Here is a 21,157-nt window from a genome sequence, read left to right as displayed (position 1 = left end):
CGTTCTCTTACATATGGTCTCTTGATTACCCTAATCTGGACTCACAAGAACCTTGATTCAATTACAAGCAAAGATCCATGGCCGCACAAACGGTTGTAAACAATCTCTATGAGACGGCTTCACAGCCTAATATGGGCGGCGATGCTTACATCTTTCTTGAGTTTAATACACAGGGCGATGAGTATGATTATCCAGATTTTTGAGAGCTTTCGCAGTCGATCAGGTCTATGGTATAGCCTTCTGTGTCTGATTCTGTCTCTGACATTTCTAACCATGGTGTCGATCTCCAGACCGAGAGTGGCGGTCCTATCTCTGCTACTCCTTGTAGTACTTCCAAGGGTAGGGGTGGTAGTGGTAGCAGCAACGGCGAAAGTAGTAACCAGGCTGCCGTGGATGCCCTAGCGGCGGGAATGAGTGTTCTGAACTTTGAGGAGACAGGTGAGGACGAGAATTATGAATATGGCAAGGGAGATTTTACGGAGCATGCTTGTAAGTACTGTGGGGTTCAGAATCCGGCTTGTGTTGTGCGTTACAATATGCCTTCTTATCGTAAGTGGTTCTGCAACTCACGGGGAAACACTTCGGGGTCTCATATCGTCAATCAATGTCAAGGGCAAACTAGTAATGTCACATTAAGTGGGGGTATTATGGTCATTTAAAAAAAAACTAACAGTTCTATCATCACTTGACAGAGAAGGCTAACGGCAGGGACTGATTTGGAATTGTTTGAATTTTCAGAGGGTGCCTTTGGTGTTTCAAAAAGTCTAGGGGTTGGCATTGAATAAGGACCAAAGTTCAGGGGGTGGCAATGCAATTTTCTCTTTATTTTTTGATAGGCCATTAGTAATCAAGCAGTTGAGCGCATTGGCTACCGTCATCAGATGGAGGAAGAGTTGAGGAGGATGAGGATGATGGGATAGGATTTTCGGATTGAAGATTGAACCTGATAGCCGTAAGAATACGCTTTTGGATCTGCTCATCAGAGAGATACGGTAGACGACGTTGAGCTACTTGAAACATATTAAAGAAGGACATTTGGGCTACCAGAGGATGTGCAAGGGTCATATTCGCACCTATGCCTTGTTTAGGCACAAATCTTAAACCAGTTAATAGTGAAATATCAAATTTATCCCACCATTTAACAGAGAGGTCACGTTCTAAATGGAGAACATAGTTCCATTCTTCAAATTCATCAATAGTCATTTGATATTTTCATTGAAGAATCTAGGGTACTTCGTATAATATAAAGAATTGAATGAAGAGAGCCCAAGAATCCAGTGGTTGATTGAATTCTTTGGATTTGATAACTGACTGCTGAAGAGCCGTTGGGAGGAACTCTGATGGAGGTGGTCCCCAAGTGTAAAACCATTGGAGAAACCAGTTTGACACACCTGATAAAGTGCATTGAAGTTAGAACTTCACGAACCAGGAGTGGGTTTTATGATCGTTCTAATATAAGAATATCATGTCCCAAGCTTTAACATAATCTGCATAATCATATGACCTGAGTTTAAGGTCGGTGATATCATGAAATTCAAATTGGAATGAGGGCGAAGATCCCCATTCACGATCCCTAATGATGTATAATATATTGAGCTTGGAAGAAGCCCGAACATGAGTGGATCTATAACAGTGCTGAATTTGAGCACTTTGAGTTTCCTCAAGGATTCTTTCATAGAAAAAACGAGTTTTATCGCCAGTGGATGGATGAAGGTGATCACAGAGGTAAATGTGGAAATTTCGAAAGGAGTGTGGCGAAGATGGATGGATTCAATGGGAATAACAGGATAAAATTTGTTTCTATGAAATGAGAGTTATTGACAACCTTTAAGGTTGAGGCAGGTGATGGAGAATGTGATGAAATAGGAGTGGGATATTCTTCAAGTTGCCTAGCGGATGTTGAGGCAACATCTTTGTTTGGAGAGGTAAGGACGACAGCCTTTTGCTTAGGATCCCTACAAAAACTCTTGAGTTAAAAAGTCAAGTAGACTGTTAGTATCACCTTTAATGAATTCAATACTAAAATAAAAAATAGAGAGTAGCGACTGCCATCGAGCAAAGATCTGTTTTGAAGCTAAATTCTTGATATCTTTCTCAAAGACATCTTTAGCCGCTTTACAGTCCACACTAACTAAAAAAATATTGATTAAGATGATCACTTTCAAATTTAGTTATACATAAAACAAGTAAAATAATCTCCTTTTTTATTATAGAATACTTTTGTTTAATGGAATTTCAAGTTCCAGAAGTAAAACGTACTAAAACTTCTTTGGGAAGGTTAGGACATTTTTTCTTCAAGATACCACCGTATCTGAATTCGGATGCATCAGTCTCAATAATTTTAAAACAATCTAGTTGTGCTAGGCTTAAGCACGGAGGCTCTTTAGCTTTAACCTTGATTTTACGGACATAATCAGTATGTACAGTTGTCCATGGTTCAGGCTGCTGTTTAAGCCTATTAAACAAAAGTTTAGCGTCTTTTGCTAAATCCTTATAGAACTCAGTAATATAGTTGAGGCTACTAAGAAACCTTTGAAGTTGAGTCTTATCTGTTATTTTATCAGGAAATTTATCTACAAACTGAATAGCTCGTTCTATGGGAATAATTGATCCAAAAGAAATGTAATGTCCCAAGAAGCGAACTTTTGTTTGAAATAAACTTATTTTCCTTGCAGAAACAACAAGTCCTGCTTGACGAATAATATAAAAGAAAAGATTTAGATGTTTCCAATGCTGGGAAATGTCCTGGGAATAACTGGGATAAAAGTTTTAATGGTGCATCAGTCCATTTAAGATTTTAATGGTGCATTAGCCCATTTAAGTCTTGATTATGGTCCAATTAGCCCAATTATTAGAAGTCTAGAACCCGACTAAGCCCATTGGAGCCCAACTAACAGCAACTCATTCCCTAAGTAGTCCGGTCACGGTGCAAAGGTACAAGCCTACATGCCTGGCTAGGCCTGACCAAGATCGGCCCAACCCGGCGAATGGACACCCCTACTTACAACCAAGACAATGGGATGAAGTACAGGCAGGCCTCAATGTCACATCCTTGATCTCGAGATAAAATTCTAAATCACATGTTGACAGAAGGTACAAGAGATTGGCTGGCTAGAAATCACACATGCTTTCCTATGCGGCCGCAGAGTTTTGACTCAATCCGTCCTTTGCTCTATCCCCTCATACCTCATGTTTTGTTTTGCTTTTACCCCAGAATTATGTCATCAAATTGTGGTTTTGGAATTAAACATGACTTAATTCTCTTAAAAAAAAAAATAATCTCATTGCTTAGAGAAAAGTGCACTCCCCTGTTGCTAAGGGAGGGCTTGGTTTACATGATGCTTCCACCCATAACAAATCCCTGCTTCTCAAACTTGGTTGGAGATTGACATCTTCACCCGAAGCCATTTGGACTCAAGTTCTCAATGTCAAGTATTTTGTTAGATACACAATTTTTTATTAAAAGAAAAGTTCAGAAAAAAAAATGGTTCTTGCATTTGGAATATTATCTCTTCAATTTTACCTCTATTTAATAAAGTTATGATTTATAAAGTGGGAGGCAGAAATAATGTATTCTTTTGGCATGAACCTTGGATACCCTCCTCTTTCTCTTATTTATTTATTTTTTTGCTCTTACATTTTAAAAAACTGCCCAAGGGAACTTTACTCAGGCACATTAGAGGGGAAGGGAGGAGGGAACACAAGTGACAGGAGTCGATCCTTAGACCATCCACACTCATGGCATCTGCTCTTCAAGCAGAGACTGCAACCAGTGTGCTATGCACTGCATCCACACCCTTCCTCCTTCACATTGCATACCTATCACTTAACCTTTTTTTGATCCTGCTCTCAAAGTTTCTATTTTTATTTCAAATAATGCTTGGAATCATGATTTTCTTGTTCACTATTTTCTCCTTAATATTGTTAGACATGTGATTAAGGTCTCAATTTCTTTGGAAAGAGATTGGTGGTTGTAGATGCTGAATTTTGGCACATTAGGGGAACGTCTTGGGAATGATGAACAAGACCTAACTGATTCACAATGTGATTGAATGCCGAAGATAACCAACTTATCCGAAGTCTAAATTTCACACCCAAACCTTCCCTAATAGTTAAAAAACCCATCGGATAGCCCTATTTAACCATTTAAGGCCTTCACACAAAATTTTGTTCAAATCCCATGAAATTTGGTCACCTTTTAATGTAAAATGACCATTTTACCCTTGGCACATTTTTCAGTATTCAAACCCCCTGATTTTCTCCAAAACCTTTGGGATGACCTTATTTGGATGTTTTAGATGTTTTAAACATGTGCATAAATGTTGTTCAAATTCGATATTATTTGGGCCTTGATCGGCGTGAAGCATTTTATGAATTCCTTTATTTCCGTGTCATTTTTGTATAGAATCTGAACTTCATCACTTTAATAATGGAAAATTCTCAGTGAATGCGTCGCAGCAATATGTGGTGCGCTAAAAACGACCTCATGGATTGGAAGATATCAATGTTTTAGTTTTGGCCATTAAAATAGAATCTAATAAAAAACTGATAAATTAATCTGCCCAACCTGAGTAAACTCGGGTTGACTTGGTCTAACCCAGTTCATCCCGACTCTATCTGGACCGATCCAGCCCAACCTGGCCAAGCCAAGCCCATTAAGGCTAGGCCAAGACCCAACCCAATATCGGCTAAGCCGATCCTAATAGTTCCATTGCATTTAATATCAACCTAGAAGACACGGGCCAGTCCCCTGGACCAAGCCCAGCCCCAAGCCTAGCCCCTCTTCAGTCTTTTTGTGACGTACCTTAAAATCTGGGATAATGATGGCTTTCGAGGCTATATAAACCCCCTCATTTGGAGGAATTAGGGGAGGTGAAATGTTCTGAAATGAACGTAGCTGTTTCTCCCCTATTTCACATGATATCTTTGCCTCTCCCATATCATCTTCATGCAAGGATTTAAATTTCCAAAATACCCCTACTTGGTCATTTTGCCATTTAGAGCATCCCTGGTCAAAGTGGATTTTAGCGGATTCCAGCCAAACGGAAGTACGAAAACTAGCTGAGGGGCTCCCACTCATCAAGGGAAAGTTTTAAAACTTTTTGAATTTATTTATTTATTTATTATTTTTTTTAAATAAGTATTTAAATAGATTTTCAATTTCAAAGGCTTTATAAGAAATAAATAGAGAACTTAAATAATTATTTGAATTTTATATATTATGTCTCAAAGAATATTTGATGTATTCTAAATATTTCAGAGGCTGTTCTTTTAATGATGATTTTGTCCCTAGGGGCATTATAGTCATTTACGGAAATAAGAGGTTTTTGAGCTCGATTTGAACTCTGGTTTTTTGCTAATACTAAATATATTGTATTGTTTTATAATATCTGGGCTGTGCTTTGAATTTAATTGATTCAGGGAACCTGATTTGGTGATTTTACCATTTTTCCCTGAAAAGGGTATTTTAGTCATTTATTTTTTAAATAAAAAATATTAGTAAAATTCTGGATAAATTTTATGAGGTATATTTCCATGATTATAAATTATCTGGATGCACTCCACCTATTTTTCATTCATATATTTTTTTTATTATTTTAATAGTTTGGCCCTCTAGGGGCATTTTGGTCATTTTACCATTTTAAATAAAAAAATGCTGTAAAAATATTTAAAATAAAATTTTTATTTTTCACTGCATTTATTCATGTTAGGTTACATTATTTGATTACGGTAGATGTGTTCTTCTCCTCTTTTACCTCTTACGGGCATTTTGGTAATTTTATAATTTGATTTCCTAAAAATATAGTTGAAAAAATCGTTTTAATTATGTTTAGTATATATAATCATTATTTTCATGTTTTAAAAAGTTTCCATGTGCATGTATGTGAAGTTAAGATCTATTTTGTATGAATGATACTTTTTGCCACTTTGGGGCAATTTGGTCCTTTACACAATACTAGATCCTTTAGGAACTAAGTAGCTATGTTACTTGTTGTTCCCTGACATATCAATGATAACTTAAAATTGTCATGCTTTTAAATGCATTTGCATTCAGTTCTGCAAATTTCAAATCATTTTCAAGCATTTTTACACTTTTTAGGCATTAGGGGCATTTTCGGTAAATTAATGGATATTTTCTACCCGAATTTGTAAATATTTTTGTTATGTTTATTTCATGTTTTAATATATGCAAAGCGTGTATTAGGTATATTTTTCATTCAAATGTAGTATAATGCATTTTTTTTTTTTTTTTTTTTTTGGCCTCTTAGGTTTTATGTTTAGTTTAGATGTTATCACTTTTTTTCCATTATGTTAAATCTATTTCATGTGTTCCCTTTCCTTTTTATGAGGTGAACATAGGATTTGACTTTAAAATTAGGATTTTAATTTAGGTAAAATGCATCAATTAGATCAATTAGGGTTCATAATGTACTTAAATACCTAACCAAGCATTACTAATTTGGATTAATACATTCATTTGAATTATTTTAATTAATTCCATAAGTCTTTACCAAGATAAGCTAAATCTTTCAAATTAGATCAATTAGGTGCATAACATGTATATAAACAACAAGTATTTAATAAGAGTTTGGTCTAGGAAGACTGGTTTTGGCCAAGCATTCTGGGGGTGCCTAACACTTTCTCCAGCATAACCTGGCACTTACCCAAAGATTTGGGGTAGACTTACACATTATCCATTAGAGCCATTTCCTTCCTGTGAATAGGGATTTACGGGTCGTAGACCCTGATTTAGGTGACGACTTCTCTTTACCTATTTGTTTCTTCGGGTGCATCTGGATTTTCATCCATTGTACTGGTGATATACCTTATCCCAACAGGGTGCTTTCTCTACCTGTTTGGGTGCAAAGTTCTTCTTTGATTCTAAACCATTTTCCATGCAGTTGAATACCAGAAGGAATCATTTATTATCACTATATAAACATAACCCTAAAAATGATGCAGAAGGTAATGGAAAACAAGAACAAATAACGCACATAGATTTACGAGGTTCGGCAAGATTGTCTACATCCTTGGTGAGATGAGATTCTGCTTCACTATCAATGCAGAATAGGGTTATAGCGCTCGTACTCACATCTCTCAGTATTTCTTGCATTAAAGAGACAGAAAACCTCGCTACAGTTATATAGCAAAAAATCCAAATCCTGAAAGTACAAAATTGCCTCAAATAAAAAATTCGAGTGGGGGGTGCACTATTCAAAGGGGCCTCCTGCCCTCCTTGCAACCCCCATGACCCACTTATAGCTAGCGGGATTGCCATTCTGTTCTGTCGAGGAGCCTACACCAATATTCCCTGGATTAAACTGCGACGGAATACAAGAATTCGTACACTAATAATCACTTCCCCCTTGGTGGATGTTTCTATGAAAACTCCGAATCCACCCTATGTTGGTGGTATTATTTTGGAGAATCCTTCATAACAAAATATAGCTAAGAGATCTTCTGGGAGCATGGATCAATGTTGAAAAATCTTGAGTTTTATGTAGAAAACAATCTGAAACTACTTATCATTTCTTCATTTCTTTTGATATTGCTACCCATATTTGGAGGGCAGACCCTCTAGGCCTTAACCCACAACACATGATTATTCCTTCACATTAGTTGTGACTCATTTTTACAAGTCCCCCTCACTCAACAAAGAAGATCTAGGTTGGAGTTTTAGTGTTTTTGTTATATCTATTTACTTTATTTAGTTCCATAGAAATTAGTAAATTTTACCTGTACAACAACAACAACAACAACAACAACAACAACAACAACACAAACTCAACATTATCCCAACTAAATGGGGTGGCTACATGGATCCATGAATATATATATATATATATATTATATATAAAAAAAAAAAAAAAAAGACTTTGGGACATCTCACTCACGAACAATCGACAACTCGGATCTTAGCCTTCGAAGTAGCTCTATTAGATGTCATATTTGGGTGAAGACTTAAATTTTGCATGTTTGTTCTTATTAACTCATCAATGGTCATTTTTGGCTTGCCCCTAGCCCTTTTAGCTCCATCCATCTGCATCTAGTCACTCCTCCGTATTGGGGCATCCAAAGGCCTCCTTTGGACATGTTCAAATCAACGTAATTGACATTCTCTTAGCAATCCTAAATTGGGACAATTTCCAAATCTGTTATAACCTGGTCATTTCTTATTCTATCTCTCAGGGTTTTATCGCACATCTATCTCAACATTCTCATCTCAGCCACATTCAACTGATCTACGTTACGCTTCTTGACTGCCCAACATTCTGCACTATACATATAGCTGATCTTATGACTGTCTTGTATAATTTTTCCTTAAGCTTTAGAGGAATTCATTGATCGCATAACACTCCAGACACCCTCTCCATTTCATCTATCGTACTTTAATTCTATAGGAAACATCATCATCAATCTTACCTTCCTTGTTTAAGGTAGAGCTCAAATATCTGAAGCAGTCACTTTGCGGGATCTCTTACCCTCAATTTTCATTCCCTCGCTATCAATCGTCAAACGACTAAAATTACATATCATATGTTCTATTTTCATTCTACTTATCTTAAGACCTCTCGATTCCAAAGTATATCTCCATAATTTTAACTTATCGTTAATCTCTACCACAGTTTTACCAATCGAAATAATATTATCTGCAAAAAGCATACACCAGGGGATCTCTCCTTAAATATTCCTAGTTAAATCATCCATGATAAGTGTAAATAAGTAGGGGCTCAATGTGGATCCTTTATGTAACCCGATAGTAATTGGGAACTTAGCACCTTAGCCTCTTACTGTTCTCACACTAGTCACCACATCTCCATACATGTCTTTAATTATTTTCACATATTTACTTGACACCCTTTACTTCTCTAAAACCTGTCAGATTAAATCTCGGGGGACCTTGTCATAGGCATTTTCTAGGTCGACAAAGACCATATGAAGATCCCTCTTGTAGATTCTGGATTTTTCTATAACCCTCCTAAGAAGATAAATTGCTTCTATGGCGGATCTCCCACACATGAAACCGAATTGGTTCCTTGAGATATTGGTTTCTCTTCTTATGCGAGCCTCAATTATCTTCTCCTATAGTTTCATAGCATGGCTTGATTAGATCGTATTTTATACACCAATGACTGTTTTAATTGAGCATTTTGATTCTAGAATGATGATAAAGTGACTACATAATGTGATTTTCTCACATTTGCAGGCTATAGGATCATGCACATAAAAAATGCTAAATGGGAGGATCCAATGCAATCTAGACACCAGTTTATCCATAGATCAATTCACATGTGATCAAGAGCAAGATGGGAAGAAGTTTCACTAAAGCAATCAAGGGCAAATGAGGAATTTCACCTCAATTTAGAAGATCAACTAAGAGATTAAGTAACAAGGAAGAATCGGACACGGGAGGACTTGTATAAATGTAGGGGCATAATCGTAAATTTGAAAGATGAGGAGTTCACCGGAATATATTGGATATTAAGTCCATTGCGTTTATAATTTAAAATGATGCATCTTTAGTTCTCAGTTCGAGTCAATCCGGGATCAGGATGGAGAGATATAGCCCAAAAACCGTCTTGGGCTAAGTTAGAATTTAAGTTGAATTTTAGAATTTTAAAAAATTAACTATATCATCTCTCTCCTCTCTCATATACGGTAACTCTCTATTTTCAAATCCTATTGCCTTCGGGTTTCTTTCTTCATTTTCCTCTTTCTTTTACAGGTATCTTTCTTTTTCCAACTTAGTTTCTAACTCTCCTATTCCTTATCTGACAAGTATTCTCTCCCATTCCTAAACTACTTCTAAGACACTCTCCTTAACCTATATATAGGGACCTAATTCACAACTTGAAAAACAAAAAATTTTAGAGAACTTTTTCTTATTAGCTTTTTCTTTTCTTTTGAGTTGTTAACAAATATTGAAATTGAAGTTTGAAGTTCTTAAGTTTGGATTTTACAGTACATATTCAGTAAAGTACTTTTTATTTTATTTTTAATTTCATATAATGTCTTGTCCATCTTCAAGTTGTTCTTCATCTTTCTTCATCTTCATGGTTAATTAATCCTACAACTTAGGGATTGGATGAAACCATGAGATGAAGAGTAACTTGTAAGCAATTGATGCCTATTTTCTTAATTTCATGTAACTAAAACCTTATTGCAAAGTCAAAATTATGTATGGCATTGATTATCTTTCGTATTCGTAATTGCCAACTTCCAATACAGTCTTGCTTATAATCTAATGCTATGTATGTGTTGAACAACTCATGGGACATGTTAAATTTAAAAATCCATATTTCCTATTGACCTATTCAAGCATGCGATATAGGGCTAGATTGTTCTTCAATCTCATAGTGGATTCTAATTCCTAAGTGCTTCCCCACATCATAATTTCACATCTCTCTAGTATTTACATAATTTTAGGTTCATTAATTCATTCTAATTTTAATCTTAGGTTCACTTTATTATTGCATGTTTAATTTAATTCCATAGTTAGTTATTGTTTTTTTCACCATTGTTAGTTTAGTTCATTTTAATTTGTGACAACCCCATTAGTTAGTATATTCTGTCTAGGTTAGAACTGAATTTTTCATAGAGCTCACCTCCTTGTGATTGACCCGTAGCTACACACGACCCGTGTGCTTGCTGTATTACTTTATTTCTCAATCATGGCTCATAAGTTTTATGCCTCTATAGTTGTTGCAGCTCTGGATATCGCCTTTATTTTTGTAGATTGGAACACTAACACTTCTTCTCCACTCATTAGGCATATTTTTCGTGTTTATGATCTTGTTAAATAGCTTGGTTAACCAAACAACTCCACGTGGTCCCAAGCTCTTCCACACTTCAATTGTGACCTCATCCGGATCTGATGTCTTTCTACTTTCATCTTCCTTAGGGCTTTATTAACCTCGGTCACTATCTTGCATACATATCTATAATTCCTGTTGTCAAGTTGGATACTTGAGCCACTCCTATTAGGGCTGTCTCTGTTAAATAGGTTACAAAAAATACACATCCCATCTCTTCTTTATGTCCTCATCATTCACAAGTACTCTACCCTCCTCATTCTTAATACATCGAACATGATCGAAATCCCTACGCTTCCTTTCCCGAATTTTAGCTATCTTTTAAATAGACTTTTCTCCTTCCTTGGTATTTAAATTGTTGTAGAAGTCATCATATTTTCTCGCCCTTGCTTTCCCCACAATCTTTCTTACCTGGTTTCTAGCAGCTTTATAAGTCTCTTTATCTTCAACTTCCCCAGTTCGTTGCCAAATCTTAAAATTATCTTTATTAGTCTTCTTAAAAAAAGTGAATCATTGGATTAAAGATTTGAATATTGCTCCTTGTGCTAACTTGCATAGTATTTCTCTCTCACATAGATGAACCAAATTAATATGTAGGAAGACAAGTAACTCCTTTCTTGACATATCCCATTTTGATTTGTGCTGCTGCTACTAACATATTGAAAACAGATTCAAGCTGGGGTTTGGAATTTTGTTTCAAGGACATATTTTTGACATTGTTACTGGAGTCATGAGGGGCAAACAACAAATGGAGTCGGAGGCAATTTGCATTATTGAAGGTCTAAACACAGCTGGCCGAAGGGGATGGACTATCACTAAAGTTTGCTTTTCAAGCAAAGGGTTACTTCGGCTTATTCCACAACCCATTCAAAGAACCTAGCCGTGGTTTTATTTTTTGTTGTTGTTTTATATATATATATATATATATATATGTTTCCTATTACAAGGATACTGCCTTAGAACCACCATGGACGAAGACTTGGAACCTCAACACTATCATCCCCTTCATTAAAATCGGCTGCAAAACACAAAACAACCTCCTTCAAGTATTCTGATTGAAACCTGGAAAAATCTCTTCCATTTTTCCTCCAGGCAGCCCTTGTAACAGCTCTTTTTGTACCATCAACCAAGCCACTTAATGTGTCTAAACCTTGATTAGATTGAACGAAATGTCATAGTTCCTACCCATAGGGTGTAGGAAGATCAGATCCACCAAAATAGAAAATGGAAAGCCTAAAATGAGAATACGGATGATGCCAGATGATGTCTGGGAGACGGCTCATAAGGTGCAACCCAGAAGTTCAGGAAAAGATTGCACATCTATAAAGAAGACCTGGGTCTGAAACAACTTAGAATTGAGCAGAGCAGCCAAGAGACCATCAGTGTCCAGGAGACACTATGGGGCTACTCCCTACACCAAAGGGCTTACAGGCAATAGTAAGAGAACTGTTTTGCATTAGTCAGATGTCATGTGAGAATGCCTCAGCAAGGGAAGTGAATAATGAAGAGTCCCACATTGACTCAAATCATCCACTTCTTGGTTACACATACATCTAATGCTACTTCTATTTCCAGCTTTGTAGACTAAGAAGCAGGAGCATAATAATGAGTAGTTAGTACTTGAAACTGTTCTAGGTTCAGCTCAAATTTAGAAGAGCATAAAGAGCTGAATCAGCAACAGCTTTCCACTACCATACCAAAAAAATCGGGCACCGTAATAACTAGGATATGAAAGAGAAAGTAATCCCATGGTTTTTTCCAATTTTCAGGATAGTTAGTCCATTGTTCTAATATTGATTAGAAGATGTGCTTCAATGTTGAAACATCATTCAACAACTCAGCAACCAGCGCTCTTTTTGGTCTCTAAGGCTACTGAGGGAGGAAATTTCTCCAACCTCAACAGTTACTTGACTAATTAAATCTCCCTTCATCTGCAGAAAAAAGTAGTGCTCATGAATTATGATAAAAATACACTTGTTCTATATGTAACGGTTCCACATTTGCTTTGGGAGCAGCCTCTTCATTACACATGAAGCTATGAGAGGAGCTCTAAAGAAGTGGTTATTAGGGATACACTACTGGCATCCTAGGAGTTTGAATTTGAATCACTTCAGATTTTCACCGATGCAAATATTGTCAACATGAATTGAGACAACTCTAAATCCTCTTGCACTTGGAACATTTATGATGTTTTATTTCTTGATATCTATAATTTGTGTGTGTGTGTTTCAACCAATGTACTGTAGAAAATGTAAGAAGGAATTGTGGCTTTTGCAATGGATGGGTTTATTTTAAAATATAATTGAGCTAAAAGAAATTTGTTAAGTCACATTTTTCTTCCTTGTACTTGCCATAGAGTTGGTTCACCAATTGAAATTTGTACTCCACATACACTCCTCTCCTGAGATTGTTTTTGATTCATCCAACTTCAAGAACAAAGAAAGGATTTTGCCCATTTCTTCTGCATGACGTGTCGGCCAGAGGCCTATTTTCCAGAAATCACCAACTTTGCAGTTCAGACTAAAGCCTTTAGAGTAAAAATGGTGGAAGCAGATATTGGTACCATTTGTGATCACCAACACTGAACGCTTCACAATATCTAACCTTATCCAATTCATAGAATTTCTCTATCTTCAGGTATGGTTGTAAGTGACAGATCCCTGTATCATTGACAAACACAACCCTTAGCCTGAAACACTCTCTAGGTGGACAAAAACTTCACCTCCAAGTGTCATCAACCAAGTGTTCCTTATTGGGACCATTCAATCTTTCATGGTCATGAATCAGTCAGTTTCAATCCTGGCCCTCAATGCTGCAGGACCCATTAAGGCCCAACCGAAATTGACCAGACCGATCAGTTTGACACCCACAAACAGAGGAACATCTGTTTTGTCTCGTTTTTTTCCTGTTAAACAAGTATGGCAAACTGGCCCCAAATTTACCTGCTAAAAATGGATGCAATGAACCAAACAAAATGCTCTTCTCTATTGTGTAGCAGGAAAAAAAAATTAGAGATTATTTCCATTATGTAAAAAATTATATCTAATGTTATTATGCAGAACAACCATAAGATTGGGAAGGGTAACATATTCTGTTAAGGATCCTTTTTTCTCATCTCAGATTCATTCTATAGTTGAAGCAGAACAAGGAATATAGGCAAACACTTAAAAGGAGACTGACTTGGCTGGAATCCAAAAGGCATATCAATTCTCACTCCCTCTTAAATAAAAACCTGTGGAAACACAAATGGCCATCATCTAGATAGATTCTTTTTTATTGCATTATTACATGTAAAAAATTGTGATATGCTTCCCAAGTTCTGTTCTATGCTCAAAGCTCTGAAATAAAAAGTACATATGAATGTTCTATAATATGAAAAATAATTATAAAAAGAATAATAAATACCAGATGGCAAAATGGTCTTCTACTCCTGGGTTCAAAAATGCACTTCCTTCAACAAGGTGTTGTAAGTTTTCGCCCCCATCAAGACATCCTTCTTCCTTGATTCTTCAAGAAGCTAAAGAGCTTCATTTCCCCTCCCTTCCATACACAATTCCCCTAACAGTCTGATGTGTTAAGACATCAGGAGACACTTAATTATCCAACATATCAAACAGATTGTCACTAGCATCTTCAAACATTCGTTACATCGCAAGGCTGCAAATGAGAGTCATGCAAGTACTGCTAGTTTCAGGAATCAAAACCTTTACTCATCACCTTCTAAAAACCTGGCCCATCTTCCCCTTGTAGCAGAAACCCTTCACAATATAACTATATGTGTATGCATTTTGTTTACAACCATATAAACCCATTCCACGAAAAAATCTAATGGCTTATCCATTTCTTGGCACTTCGAATAAGATTTTATGATCACAATCAACAAATACATGGCTGAAGAACACCAGAACCCTTTCATCTGTTTCAGTAAAGATCAGACCATGTGCAAGTAAGTGTAACATGCATTTAACTTACTGAATTTCCTAAGGATAGCATTCAAGCACAACGTGTAGGTTTCTTGAGAGGACAACAGACTGAAATCTCTCCATATTCTGGTAAACATCAAATGCACGGTTAAATAGTTGCTTATGGCTACAACAGAGCCGGATCATTGAATTGTAGAGAATGACACTGCCAGAGCATGCACCAGCAAGGATCTCCTCCACTGGGGTTTCAGCAGGCCCGAAAGTGCTTCCCAATCATGGCGCTATTGATCATGGTGTGGTAAGTGACATGGTTGTGTTGACAGCCACGCACAGGCCATCAGAAATTTCAAGGGCAAGATCAGGGTCTGATTGATAATGGAGGGCATTGTCGACGTTGGCAGGGGTGAAACCGGGCTTAAGCTTGTCAATCCAAGTCTCAAACTGCTTTTCAAGAGGAGTTCGGGTCTGAAGACTGGTTAAACACCAAGGCTGCATTTGGTAATGTTTCTGTTCTGGGAATGCTGTTCTTTGGCAGAACTTTTTCCGTTTTTGTTCTAGAACTGTCTTTTTTGGCTCTAGATTAGCATGTGATAAACCTATTCCACAACAGGTTCCAGAAGAGAAAAAGAACAGCAATGATGCTTGGTAAAGCTGGTCTCGGACAACATCTTATCACGCAATATTTACAAAAATGTTATTACCATCATAATTAACCAGATAAATTCGGAATGCCATTACCATCCAAGACACCATAACAAAAAAATTACAAAAGTCGCCATTGAAATTCCCAATTCCTAAATTAATTATGAAAATGTCATTACATATATGTAATTTGGGAAAATATAGGCATTTGTATTGATTTACTATTAAAATTATTACACAATCCAACTGGCTAGTTCTAAACTTCAGTAACAAGAATTTAGAGATTGAAACTTCAGGAGGTGGTATTAATCTCCACCTCTGTTCAAGTCAAGCTTGCTAACAGCATCAACACATTTCTCAATGTCTTTGTATGATATTCGAGCCTCTAGCTGCTCCTCGCAAGTATTCTTTGAAAATTCTTTACTGTCACTACACCAACTTCTACATGATTGCCTTAGCTAACTTTACTATGAATAGTTGAATCATAAGAGTCTAGGCGGATTCGAACCACCATCCCCTTGGAACACGCTTGAGACATGCTCATGTTCCAAGAGCTCTACCAATTGAGCTAAAGACCCATAAAGTATAGTCATCAAGTAAGGATTCAATAAGACAACAAGAATGCCATTTCTTACTTCTATAGAACTTCCCCACTTCTTTAAGTGAGTACAATTTCATAAAACTGCAAGAATGCCTTTTTCACTTGAATGAATCATTGTCATCAATGACAATCGGAAAGTCCATTTCAGGTTAAAGCACTGATGAAACAGCCTTCACTGGTGGAACATTTCTAAGTACTAAGTTTCCAGAGGGAGTCACAATGCTTGTCCTATTTGGCACATAGGGGTCACATCAGTCTAGTTTGAGACCTTGTTTCTGCTTCTACTTGAGATAAAAAGCAGCCCAACCAGCAGGTCTAGTCTTCTTTGCACAACATCTTTGAACATGAAGAAATGCTAGGGACAATCATCACGAAAAAACAGTCTTAAGTTAATCCAATGTCGCAAACCATTCTTCATACCATCTCTTTTGGAGCATGCATTATGATGTAGCAGTGCTCCGATGAATCAACCCAAACCCAGTCCAGAACCTAGACCCAAAACCAAATCCAATTTGGGACAAAAGTTACTGATTTGGGTTCAAGATATTAGAATATTCTAGGATTTTAATTTATTTGTAATCTTTTATTTTAGGTAGTTTCCAATTTAAGTCCTTATTTGTTTCTAATCCTGTTGGTCTAGAATTAGGAGATTTTATTTTAATTAGGAAGCTTTAATTTTAGATTATTATAAATAAAGCATGTAACCCAAGTCATGGGATTAGTTGATTAATGAAGAATGAATTAAGTTCTGAAAGGCCTGCGTGGCTACTCTCTCTCTCCTCCCCTCCCTTCTCTGTGAGAACACCCCCTCTTCTTCCCTGCGATCTCTCTTCTCCCCTCCCCTGCGTGGCTGCCTTTCTTCCCCTTCTTCTTTCTTCTTTGAGACCTCCTCCCCCCCCCCCATGCAACTTTCTCTCTCGCTATCTTTTCTTTCCTTCTTCTCTTTCTTCGTTTCTGGTTTATTCTCCCATCCTCTGTTCCTGGACAGTAGCATCAGTCTCAAAAGAAAAGCTTGCCGAACCTGTGAACGTTACCAATTGGTTCCGAGCTTTGAGTCAAATATGGCCCTTCCCCGGGCGACCAAACCCTTAAAACTTCTTGCCTTAATATTAATAACATCCCTGTTGTGAGAAACTGGATCTGCAACTAAGGTTGTCTGAAACTACTGCCCAGATCTGATCTCAGGGTTAAATACTCTTTGTTGAGTGACTTTTGCAACAAATTCTTGCTGGAATCCATTGGAATAGAAGAATCGATTCCCCATATGAAAATTCAGACCCACCCAAGAAGCATTAAAGGAGTTTTCTCCTTTCTCATTTCCTGGTTCTACCGCCCTGTGTTGGGTGTCCAAAGGTTGAAGATGATCTCTAAAAATCGTGGGTTATCAATAACCCTTTAGTTTCTCTTATCCCATATTAATGACACCTCCTTTAATCCCTTATTTACAACCTGCCATCAAGTTCTGTCCATTCCTAGTTTGCCCCTAGCAAATAATTCTAAACCCCTTCATAACCTTGTGGCTCTTTAAAATCACGGTTTATTACAATAGTGCCATTACCTCTTGGTACTTGAGTATTTACCCCTTCGATAGGTCACTTAATAACCGAATTGCCACTGCTTCTAATATTTGGCCCTAAGCATTTAAGTGGGCCCACAGCCATCTTAGTTTGATCTCTTGGGGCGCACCAGCCCCGCATCAATAAAGCTCCTCCTCCTTTGGCAACATTTCCTCTCAAATCTCTAGCTGTAGAGATAAGCTTTCATACATTCAAGCTAATCTCCAGATTAACCTTTATAACCCTTCCCTTGAATCTGCGGAGCAGGCTGCCTCCATGGAACTTTCCTCCGTCCTTTCTTATATAGAAACCCATGATTAAATGGCTTGGGCTGGTGAACTCCAACACTGCCTACTTCCATCATTCGCTCAAAGCTAGAACCAGTCACAACTCCATCCTTCGTCTTCTAGCAAGAGACGGATCCACTCTTCTCACTCCGATAGCATCAAATCCAACGCTTCTAGTTACTTCTCCGATCTCTTTCATGCCTCCTCCCTCTAGATGAGCCCGCCCATTCCTCAAGGCCTTATAAATAAATTTATCATCCTTACCTCCAAGAAATTCCCTTTGATGATGAAATATCGGCTACTATCTTATTCCACAAAGCCTGTAGAGTCCCGGGCTCTGATGGCTTAAGTATGGGATTCTTCTCCCATTGTTGGGACATTATTAAGTCTGATCTCATCTTAGCCATCCATAGCTTCTTTTTCAAAACCCCTCAAATTCAGGCAATAATCAAACCCTCCTCTGTCTCATTCCTAAAAAGGAGGGAGCCTCATCCATAGCTGACTTTAGACCCATTTCCCTATGCAACCTTCTTTATAAGTCTACTGCCACGATCCTGGCCAACAGGATCCAAAAGGATGTTGATTCTCTTGTCAGTCTCAATCAATCCGCTTTCATTACTAGCAAGAGTGCCACTGATAGCATCATCCTTTGTCAAGAAATTGTCAGAGGTTTTGATAGGAAATCCTATTCCTCGGCTGCTCTTCTCAAGATTGATATTCATAAATATTTTGACTCTATTTGCTGGGATTTCATCTCAAAAGTTCTCCATGTTATGTCCTTCCCTCCCAACTTCATCAACTGGGTCATCTCTTGTATTTCTTCTCCTCACTTATTTATCCTCGTTAATGGTTCCCCAACCAGTTTCTTCCTCTCCTCTGTTGGCATTCACTAAGGTTTCCGTCTCTCCCCTTTCCTCTTTTCCCTTTACCATGAAGTCCTCTTCAGATATGTTCAATCCTCCATTGATCTTCACCTCAATTCCCCTCTCCCTAAATGCAAATCCCTTAACCACACCCATCTTGCTTTTATCAATGATTTGATGATTTTCTCTAAGGCTGACCCTCTCTCCATCCAATTCATTCCCTCCACCCTTTGCTTATTCGAATCCCTCTTTGGCCTTCCCCATCAATCACCCCAAATTCCTTCTCTTTCTTGTCTCTGATACTCTTAAAGGCTCCCTCCTTTCTACGGGCTTCTCCCTAGGCTCCCTTCCCGTCAAATACCTGGGTCTCCCTCTCATTTCTTCTAGGTTCTCCTTATTGGCGTGAACCCAATCGCATAGCGTAAAGGATCGGATTGGGATCTCTTGCATTCGAAATCATTGTCCAAACAAAAATTAATTAGTTGGGAATGAAACGGTTTACCTTAGAACAACAAGTGAAGTTCCTCCTCCTGATAATAGCTTTTCAACAATCGAGCAATGCAAGGAATCGATCCCTTCAACTCCTTAAATGAATCGGAATCTCCAATACTTTAACACACACTTTCTCTCTTTTTAGGGTTAGGGTTTCACAAACCCTTTCTCAAGTACACAAGGAGAGGGAGAGAGAAGGTAAGCAATTAGGGAGGGAGAGCCAAAATGTGTCTCTATCCCCCTTTTTGCTTGCTTTAATAAAGTAATCCCCAAGTTAGGGATTGATTCCCTTGTTTGACTAGGATTCAACTTTCCTTGTGTCTGTGTACTAGATATCAAATTCCACGATTGCTACTAAATAGTGAAAAGGTAGAATCATAAAGGGATTCTATCTTTACTATTATAGGTGACAATATAATCTAATTATATCTTATCCACTTCCATAAAAAAAGATAATTAACCATTTAATAGTCCCAAATTTTGTCATAAATAATTAAACCCTTTAATTGGCATATAAGACCCTGCACTTTTCGAATATCACATAATGAACTATAGCCTATAGGGCATGTAATATAATGCTGCCTAACCCCAACTCATTGTACATGTCTATTTGAGAGATTCCATGATTGTTATCGGACACCAAAAAATATTTTAAATAAAATATTATATTTCATATCAAAAAATAATTTCATAAACAATTTACAAAAATGACACTGGTACCAGATTTTTGTCCGATCAAGTACAGACATTCTCTCTTCTCGATATTCCCCAATTAAGGGCAGTAGATCTATGTTGACGATCTTTTTCATTAACAATGTAGGACCACGTGTCCAGCGTACCGATATATAGTCCGTTGGACGTTAACCATTGGTTTACCAAAACACGTGATACAACATTGCAACAAATAGGATCTCTCAGGTCAATGGCCAAGTGATGGGTACGAATCTCGTCCTCACACAATTGACAGTGATACATGCGAAATTCTTACCTGATTCTTTCCTATACACACAATATGTGTACTTACATTAATGTATCGGGATCACATCCCTGGTGACATATAATGTAATGACCATGTGAACAGGATGTCCGGTCCTATCCTTAGCCAAGAATAATTTTGGGTGAAAACCCATGGAACAACTTACAAGCCCAATAAATAAATGTCACGCATAAATGAAAATAACAATCTTATTAATAAACCGGGTTTGATGGACATACATGTCCAACATTCCCCCACCACTGCACCCCTATGCTTTATCTCATCCACTAGAGGCTCTAACTCTGGAAAGGTAAGCTCCTCTCCTATGCGAGCTGTCTTAATCTCATCAGATCCATCCACCAATCCTTGTTGCATCTATTGGTCTGGTGTTTTCAAGTTGCCCCATCCCCCATCAAGGCTATTGATTTCCTTATGTGCACCTTCCTTTGGAAAGGGGTCGACTTTGCTAGATTCCTCCACTCCATCTCAAATGGTCTTTCAGTCTTTCCACATCCCTCTGGATCGACAATTGGCATCCCTTGGGTGTTCTCCTCGCTGTTGTAGGTGCTAGATCTGTCTACTCCTTCGAGTCTCCGACCTTGTTAGAGATTCCTCTGTCACCTCCATCATCTCTAATGGCTTACGGTCCCCTATATCCTTTTCTCCCCTTGATGTCTGACCTTCCCACCCCCCTCTTCCCCCATCCCTCTCATCAAATTATTTGGTCCCCCTCTCCTTCTAGCTCTTCACTTCCTCCTTTGCCTAGAATTTTCACCGCTCCCCCTCCCCCCTTATGCTTTGGCACAAAGTTTTCTGGTTCAAAGGGACAATTCCTCGGCACAGTTTCACTGTCTAGAGAGCTCCTTCCAAATGTCTTCCTACCCAATCTTTCCTTTATTACTGCCAGATCTCTATCCCCCCTTTAACTTCTTTTGTTGAAATGGCATTGAAGATTCTAACAACCTCTTCTTCAGCTGCCTTTCCTCTTCCTCCATCTAAAAAA

At 37.7% G+C, this 21,157-nt stretch overlaps 1 protein-coding gene and 1 pseudogene across 4 annotated transcripts in view; both read right to left on the bottom strand.

Annotated features, from left to right (window-relative positions):
• Positions 1 to 14,221: 14,221 nt before the first annotated feature.
• LOC122082492 (cell division cycle 20.2, cofactor of APC complex-like) overlaps positions 14,222 to 21,157 on the bottom strand; it is a 56,870-nt gene continuing 49,934 nt past the window's right edge. For 2 of the 4 annotated variants that reach the window (XM_042650098.1, XM_042650096.1), the window contains one exon: positions 14,629 to 14,730. The gene's annotated coding sequence lies outside the window, so the exon portion shown is untranslated. Of the gene's footprint in view, positions 14,472 to 14,628; positions 14,731 to 21,157 lie in introns of those variants that run through there. The other 2 variants (XM_042650097.1, XM_042650099.1) reach the window with 2 other exon arrangements.
• Positions 14,251 to 16,261, bottom strand: LOC122082494 (annotated as a pseudogene).

This window comes from Macadamia integrifolia, chromosome 6, assembly GCF_013358625.1.
Source record: "Macadamia integrifolia cultivar HAES 741 chromosome 6, SCU_Mint_v3, whole genome shotgun sequence".
In the NCBI taxonomy this organism is placed as follows: Eukaryota; Viridiplantae; Streptophyta; class Magnoliopsida; order Proteales; family Proteaceae; genus Macadamia; species Macadamia integrifolia.
This window is presented reverse-complemented; position numbering and strand designations above follow the sequence as displayed.